The sequence below is a fragment of the Aptenodytes forsteri genome, unplaced genomic scaffold (assembly GCF_000699145.1).
Source record: "Aptenodytes forsteri isolate BGI_AS27 unplaced genomic scaffold, ASM69914v1 Scaffold287, whole genome shotgun sequence".
Classification (NCBI taxonomy): Eukaryota; Metazoa; Chordata; class Aves; order Sphenisciformes; family Spheniscidae; genus Aptenodytes; species Aptenodytes forsteri.
In genome coordinates, this window is record NW_008794854.1 from 3,003,621 (window position 1) to 3,012,230 (window position 8,610).

At 39.3% G+C, this 8,610-nt stretch overlaps 1 protein-coding gene across 1 annotated transcript in view; it reads right to left on the reverse strand.

The window, feature by feature from the left end:
- EPHA3 (EPH receptor A3) overlaps nucleotides 1-8,125 on the reverse strand; it is a 220,310-nt gene extending 212,185 nt beyond the window's left edge. Inside the window, exon 1 of the mRNA XM_009274576.1 lies at nucleotides 8,063-8,125. The gene's annotated coding sequence lies outside the window, so the exon portion shown is untranslated. The remainder of the gene's footprint in view (nucleotides 1-8,062) is intronic.
- Between the last annotated feature and the right edge of the window lie 485 nt (nucleotides 8,126-8,610).

The window sequence follows — 8,610 nt, forward strand, 5'->3', positions numbered from 1 at the left end:
GCCCCACGGCTGGCGAAAGGCCCTGAACCCCGCCGGCGTCCCGCTGAGGGGGGCCCCGCGTAACGGTCAGCCCTGCGCGGGACCGCCGCTCCAACGGCCACAGCTCGCGCGGCCGTTTGGGCGGTAACGGCCCGCAGCCCCCGACCCGGTCCCACGTCCCTCCCGGCTGCTGCTCACCTGCCCTCCAGCCGCGGGACCAAGCCTGGCGTTGGCCGCCGCCCGGGGCCGAGCTGCCGCCGGCGCAGGGAAGGGAAAGCGCTCGCCCTGCCGCCCGCCGGGCCGGGAACCCGCGTACCTCCTGACACCGCTCGCCTCGGGGAGAGCAGGCTGCTTCTCCCCGCTTCTCCTCCTCACGTTTTCGAAAGGCTAACAGAAAGGCTTGGGAAGTCACTCTGGAGAAGTTAAAGTGTGCGAAATTAGGAAATTAATTAACAGAATCCTCAGGCTGTTTTCACAAACAGCTTTGAAAGACTGGGGGGAAAATTAAGCAACATGTGGGTCTCCTGCCTAGAAACTACTGCATTCTCAGCCTCGCTATTTCAGCGTAAGAGCCAGCAAGCCATCAGTGCACTTACACGCTTACTTTCCAATACTTTTTAAAAGAACAATTTTAAACTGTAGAAAATACCATTCTACACGGACAATCATGTCACACTGAATATTTTCAGAAATTGGGGGGGGGAGAAAAAATATATCCAGAATAAATTACCTACCAAAACTATTTAGACCATAAAAAATAATGCACAACCACAGCAAAGCTATCAGGCGAAAACGTTTATGGGCATTTTTAACTGGAGACTATAGTTACTCTTCTTGTGCTCTTGATGTTATAAAAACAGTTAAAATCTACTATAGCGTGCCCCTGTGACAAATAATATTGCATTTCATGACAGTTACTGTATTTACTTTGTTCTATTCTGGCTTATGCAAATAAATTCAGCACAAAAGAAAATGAATAAAATTATAAAGTAAGCGTTTCTTTACAAAGGGGAAAAATATCTCATGGTGATCAGGCCATTTGAGAGAACTTCTCACAAACGGCCTGCGTTTATGCTGACAGGGCTGACAGAAATAAAATTCTGCCCATGAGGAGAATGATGTCGTTTTTAAGCTTTGAAAGTTGAAAAGAAAAATTGGAAGCTGAAGTATCTGCAATTCCAACTCTAAATAAGATCTTTATTTAACTTTTGGAATAGAACCCAAAACTTGCTCGCTCTTTTTATTTATTTATTTATTTGAAACCACGGAAAACTGATACCCAACCTTCAGCAACCTATTACCAGTAAGTAAAATGACTGATGAGGCTAATGAAATATGGGGGGGGGCTGTGTTTTTCATTATAAAAAATGGTACGGGGACATTGCACTTATTGTACACTTAGCTTTTTTTGTTGTTGCAGGTTTTGTTTTTTTTTTTAAATAGATATCTCATAATTTGAAGTAACATGGTAAAAATGCTAGTTTCAAAAGAAAGAGAAAAGAAGGCTTTGTCCCTCCCTTAATGATGATCACGGAATAGAAATTAGGACACTTTTTACTTTATGTCAAGTTAAAAGCTGTTTTTAAAACGTACCAAAATGCAGTACCGTTATGATCATACTGAATTTTTCAGATGAATGCAATACAGACTACAATTATCAAAACAACACATTTAAAGAGTATCACAGTGCTCCACATTTTAAAAAGGCATTTCTTTCTGGTAACAATTTGTAACAAGAGGCAGTCATAAACATACTTCTGCAGTAATATGCATGATCTCAATTTATTTTTCAAATCATTTCCCCCATTTGTTTAGTCAATTCCACCTAATTTTTTTTTTTATTTAAACTTCCATTTTAAATGCATGCTTAATGCAAGCAGCTGAAGACAGTGCGCAGATGAAAGCAAAGTCAAAGCCAGCTAAAGTACACCAAAAGTACATTCTACCCTTGACTACTCACATACTGCTTCTGAAGACATCAACAAAACTTTCATATTATATTCAGAAAGCAGTACTAAACAATGCTGTCATCAGTTTAACAATATTCATATAATTAAAATACTCATCTGGCACATCTCATAGCTTTATATTGCTAAAAGTAATACCTATCACAAAGGAGAAAAAAAGTACAGTACAAACAAATTTATTTTTCGTCATGTTCCGATTTCATGCAAAAGCAGCATCCACAGACTGAAGAAACCACCATTGCATTCTGATTCGAGGCTCTGAACGTGAATGAAGAGATTTTAGTTCCAGAGAGGCAGATGTTTAAATGTCCCTCTCCAAAGCAAAATCATTCACTTTACAGTAATAAAAATAAATTCAGTTTTGTTCTAGTAGGAAGAAAACAAGGAGTCTAAAAACGAGAAACAGCACATGCTTGATTACAGAAAATTGGAGGTGAAGGGAAGAACTTACGAAAGCTATAGTAAAAGTGCTCATATTTTTTAACACCGTCTCTTTCATTATATTGAAAAAAGGAGAATAACATGAAACAAATATACTTTCAATGCACCCTAAAAGCAAATACCTTGGGGGGGAGGAGTATATTAACCAAAAAAATTACTTTCTCAGTCAGCCATTCAGTGTAAAATGACACAAAGTCTATGATTCACAAAAACAGAATCCCAAGTGGTTAGTTTGACCTTCAATCGCCAAAATAGTCTGCTTGCATTTCAGACCTGATACACAAGTCGTGAAAGGCAGGGTGACAGTAGGAAATATAAAAAGTTGTAAGGAGACCAGAGCTCAGGCAAAACATAGATAAATCTTGGTTTTAACAGAACGCATTGTTTTAAGAAGTACTAAGGAAATTCCACTGCTAACGAGTAGGAAGAAGAACATGTACAACAGTATAACATGCCTGGTTTCATTTGGGAAAAAAGTACTTAATCTTTTATTTTACAAAGATACCTTTCAGTTTCAATCTTTTGTCTCATACAAATTGTTTGATAGCATTTGTTTTACTTTGAAACTCTTTTTCAAAACCACCTGGTGATTTTGGTAATACTCCCCACTTCAAATACAGTATCACTTAGAAGTTGACAAGGTAAGTTTGGCATCTCAGACAAAAAATTAATACAGACTAAGATGTCAGTCGGTATCAAAAGAAAACTAAAATTAGGTTGTTTCATAATTTTTGTATTTGTTGGCCAGTTTCAAGTTTTTCTGATGGCTCAGCTGTCCTAAGATTCTGCAGTGGTGTGAAAGCAAGAGACACATGTACGGATGAGAAACTTTCTGTGTGCCCAGCTGAGGGGAAGGCTGAAGCGTGACACCAGGAAACCTACTGGCATTAAGGACCTACTGCAAAAAAAACTCCAATCACCGGACACAATTAACCGCAAGACACAAAGCTGCAGGAAAACAAACCTCATTATTTCCACCGCTCATGGAAATACTTACTAATCTTGAAAACGTCTTCCATATAAACAGAGAAACTTTCCGTTCCCAGTGGCCTGAATAAGTGATTCTTGAATGCAGCTTGTCTGAGTGCACCTTAATCACAGGCAAAATGTAACTCTGCACAAGTTCTCCTCTACCTTCATCTAGTCACAAGTGATATCCAGATGCTTATTTAGTCAGAGTCTTCTTCAGTCACCGTGTCCATGATATCCCACAAAAAAAGGCCAAAAAGTTTTTACAGTGCCACACATGAGCTGACTATCAAAACCAGAACAAACGCAGCCAGGAAGACTGCCACTGTCATAGGCAGGCAGTAATACAGTCTAATGTGACAAACTACTTTCAGGCTTTTGAAATATAAGAAAGGAGGCATTTTCTTCATTTTCACTTGGATTTTTGGATTCTAACCCAATTACCATTGATGGAAAAACTCTCATTAATCTCAGTCACGCATGCTGTAGCCTTCCTAGCACAACAAAAACTATTACAGAAGCAGGGAATGTTGTCCTTCTCTAATACGAACCAGTTTCCATTACTGAGATGATCGGCTTGCTTTGTCCAAATGATCATGAGAGAGACCACTAAGAAAAAGCAGTTATTCACACCAGATTTTCAATGCACTTCAGTGTACAGTCAGCAGCTGAGGTACGTGCCCAAAAGTTTAAGGTACTGACCACGGCCAGCTCTCGAGGAAGGCAGATGGTTCTGAAGAAACTTGGGGACCTAGAAAACTTCTGTCACGATCAAAGACAGTGTCTTTATTTCCCAACCAGCCTTCTGAAATTTTGACCGCAATTTACTAACTTTGGCCACATACAGAACAGGTTGGGGTTGGGTTTTTTGTTTGGTTTGGTTGGGTTTTGTTTTTTAATAATTATCTATTGCATGACAATAATAAATGCCAGAGCATTCTTTTCTCTAGCTACAAGCACAACAAGATAAGCATGATTTCTCTCTTACTTTTCTACCGACTATATAAAAAAAAAAGTGCCCCAACATTTCAAGTCCATAAATATGAGTAATAAACATGTGAAGATCAAGTCCCAAGTTGGGTGACTGCAGAACGACGTACTGCGATTATGTCACAAATATATCTTTTTTTTTTTCCAAACTTCCCAAAGAACATGGAGCTAGAGTCAAATTAGAAACATCTTTCTTACTAAAAAAAAAAAAGATGCTGAAACCAGTAGAACTACTCGCATGAATATGCAGAGCGGGATTTAGACTGTACTCTTTTTGTCCTGTATGAATTATCCATCACATTTCTGTTGTATATTATTAAAGTGACTTGCTTTTTTTATCCTCCCAACCCCCACATCTGTGCTGCTGTAATTTACGTGAATTGCAGTTAATGATCACTTGCGTTATGCTTAATCAGCATATCAATAATATACTCTGCACAGACTAAGTAGCTCTTCTTTCTTTCCCCTTTAATGAAACCTATAGAAATGGAACTGGTATTTGACTGATTGGCATTACAAAAAGGTTGCCTAGGCAGGTGCTGGAGATGGTAGTACAGGATACAGGCCTTGTGGCTGCTGCCAATCATGCTCAAGCATCAGCAAAGCCCGCTATTATATTTTTTAATTCCATTGCCTTGCTATCTAGAGAGGCCGATGTTTTGTACTTAAGGGATTTTAATGAGCTTGACCAGATCAGTGTTACTGATGCCAAGACTGTGGCTGTGTGGGATGTTTCAAGGACAGATCACATTCTTACAGGGTGATATTATTAACCACAGTCTAAAACACTGCCATTAGAGTGTTCTTATGTGGGACACAGAAATCTTTGAATACAAATGAGCTATAAATCTTAACATGAATATTCAGGAATTTCTGGAAAGCTGTTATTATACATGCCCAAGTCGAGGCAGACTTAAAAGCATGAAGAACAACCATTGAACGCTGAAAATGACAACCGATCAATTTGGGTCGTTTTGCCAGAAATCAGTCAATATCATGTATCGGTAAGTTAAAATTATTAACCTAGTAAGAGGCTTCTTAAACGCTTCGGCTAAACTATTTTTAAAAATTCTTAAGTCACCAGCTTCAGTATACTGACATTTATGGCTTCAGATGAGAACACTGCTGCATGCTGGAGAAGAATTGGCACAACACCAATATTCTCATTTGTGAATCACAGCCTCAAGTGTAGCTCTATTAGCTTTACCTTGTAAATTACCACTATGCTATTAGCAATCTTTCAATATGATGTGACATCTTTATTATAATGTTTTTCCACTGAAGTTTAAGTTCATATTTTAGTTAGCTCAGAGACAGATGCAGCCATATTTACCAGGTTTAATTAATTGACTATAAATAAAGGGCTGTAAAAAGAAGGCCTCTCTTTCACATGATGTTCAAGTTGTCATCATTTCACAGCAAAATGCCAATTCAGATAGGATAGATGTTACTATTTCTATACTTTACATTCATGTTGCAATATGTAAGCTTAAAATTTCACAGTATTTTGAAGGCTACAGTTTAGAGTCTCAGTTCTCTTACAAAAACACTTACAGTACATGATCTACATTAATTTACTACCATGCGATTTTTAACTAAGAATTTCATTAACTTGTAAGAACATCAGTGCAATTCCATGATTTACTTTGGCTTCGATATCCGTGGACATTACAGTAAATAGGCACAGCATGCACAGACACACACAAACAAGTTGTGCTGGATTTACCTGACAAAAACTCACAGAAGCTAATCAAATTGCTTTGAGAGATCTGGTGGCCCTTTTTGGTGGGGTAATGTAGAACATCTGTTTTTCTTATAGCCCCCAAGATACCCTGTATCATTCCCTACCAACTGCTTTAGGCATCCAAGGCAAGAGAGGCACAGCTGCAGGGAGCAGAGCAGTAGATCTGCACAGCTGCAAGGAGATGAACAGAGCAGAAGAGTAAAGCAGAGGAGGGCAGGGCAGCTGGGAGAGAAGAAGAAAAAAAAAAAAGGCTTTGCAAAAAAAAAAGAAGAGGAAAAAATGCAAGCGAAGACAAAAAAAAAACCTGATGAGCTAGAAATTGCTGGAGAGTTCCCTCTTGGACATCCTGTTTATAAAGGTTTCTTATTGGGAAAAGTCAGCAGGAACAGCCACTAGAAAGAAACATGAATCCTCTTCCCACTTCTTCCCCATGAGAATGGAACAATTTGTTCAGAGACACAGAGAGAGATCCATGTGTAAACTCAAAAAATAAACCAAGCCTTAATCCTTAAATACTGCTAAACAGCTGCATAACACTTGATATCAAGAAGGCACTACTTAAATACTAACAACTGAATCCCGTAAGGCAGAGGTGCAAAAGTACTGTTACCACTGATCTCTCTAAAAGAGATAAAGGTGAAGTAACAGATTGCCCAAAGCCACAGAAGAATCAAAAAGCGGATGTTCACGATCCTACAAACAAACCAACGAGCAAATACCTGCCAACACCGAGAATTCAAAAAACATGGTTGGTTTGGAAAAAGGATAGTTGCTGGACTCTTAGTTCGCAACTCCTCGCCCTTATCAAGACGAGAGACAACATTTCCCAAGGACTTAGAAGTGCCAGTACTCTCTGGCAGAGGTTTACTCGTTGGGTAGAAGACACAGGCAGCCAGACACGCATGAAAACTTCTAGGAGTTGTCATCCTAAAGGTAGAAAACCAAAATGAGACTGCCATAGAGGAAGGAAACAAAGCGCCTTAAAGGTAGGCACAGGCAACAGGACAGCAAGAGAAGGAGCCACAGGTCTCCAAGTGCCTTCTTTCAGCAAAGACTTGATGGCACAGCCTTCTCTGAGGGCGAGGGAAGCTCCAAACACCAGGGCTTCAGCCTGCCAAGTGGTTTTTTTTTTGTTCGGGGGACAGAATGCAGGAATGCAAGAGTCTCTTTGCATATCTGCACTGTGCAATGTAGAAAGAGAGTAATGGGTTGTTCCTACACACAAACACACATACACATTCCACAGAGACAAGAATTTGGGGAGTGACCAGATATCAGCACCACTGGACGGCTATGCCCTGATATTAAGTCATCAAAAATTTTAAAAAGAGACTGGTGGCAAATGCTATGTAAAAATGATGGAGTTAGCAAGTTCGAAAGCACAAATGCTCCAAGACTGCACTTTTACTTCTCCAAATAGAATGCCTAGTTTCATTAGATCTGGATACAAGGTAAATAAAAAAAGAAAAACAACCCACAAGAACTATTTAGGCATTTCTTTAATAACATTTTAACTCCTAAGTAACAGTACTTGAACAATTCAGCACAAAAGTTATCCAATAAGTACTTAATCACCCGCTATGTCCACACATTTTTAACCTTCCACAACTTCCATCTGAATAAATTAGCAAGTGATACTATGAAACGGTCCCATGATATCTTTTAGAAATACACATTGCAATAGAAGACGGAACAGTACCTAAAGACAATTTTTTTTTGCTCAATGCACCTCTTGCTTTCATTTTCTCCAGTAAGAGTGAGCTCTTCCTGGGGATTACATGCAGTGCAATGTATGTTCTAAAGAGAAGGCACCATATCTATATAAGCCATATATTGCAAGTTTAGAGCAGACTATTTTTGAAGCTCCAAAGAACCAGCGCTATTGCACGGTGTCCTCTGAAGAGGAAACAATGGTTAAATAGCACATTGGTCTGTAGCAGCACTTTTCCATTTCACAGTCTAGTGAACTCACCCCATGTGATGGGTAGGAGATCCAGCCCAGCTCCCCTTGAATTGTTTTTGAATCCAGCAGATTAACTACAAAAGAAGACAAAATGAAGAGGAATGAGTTTCATTTGCCTCTGTCCAGTTAACCTCAGTTACCCATACCAAAAGATGTGTTTATTTGGGGACCTTGTGAAGCAGTTGATTTGTTCAGGTGGCCTGGCAGTTAGCTACAAAGAAGAAAAAGACAGACAAATGAAAAGGATTGTCTTGTTTATCTTAAAACATGGTATGAACAGCAGACGGGGGAACTTTGCAAAACAAAAAAGCGACAAAAAACCCAAACAATGGATCGCTGGCCAAATCAATTACAGCAGGGGGTGGGAACAGAGCGCTTCTATCAGCTGCACAAACTACAGCATTTTCCCCTTTGACACCTGAAATTTGGGTCAATGCACCTATCTACATAGGTGAGATCTGAATATTTTAATCATTATTTGATTAAAGGCCTGTATTTGGAATATATAATGTTCTCAGAATACAGGAATAAATAATGAATGCTGATTAAAGTCTTTC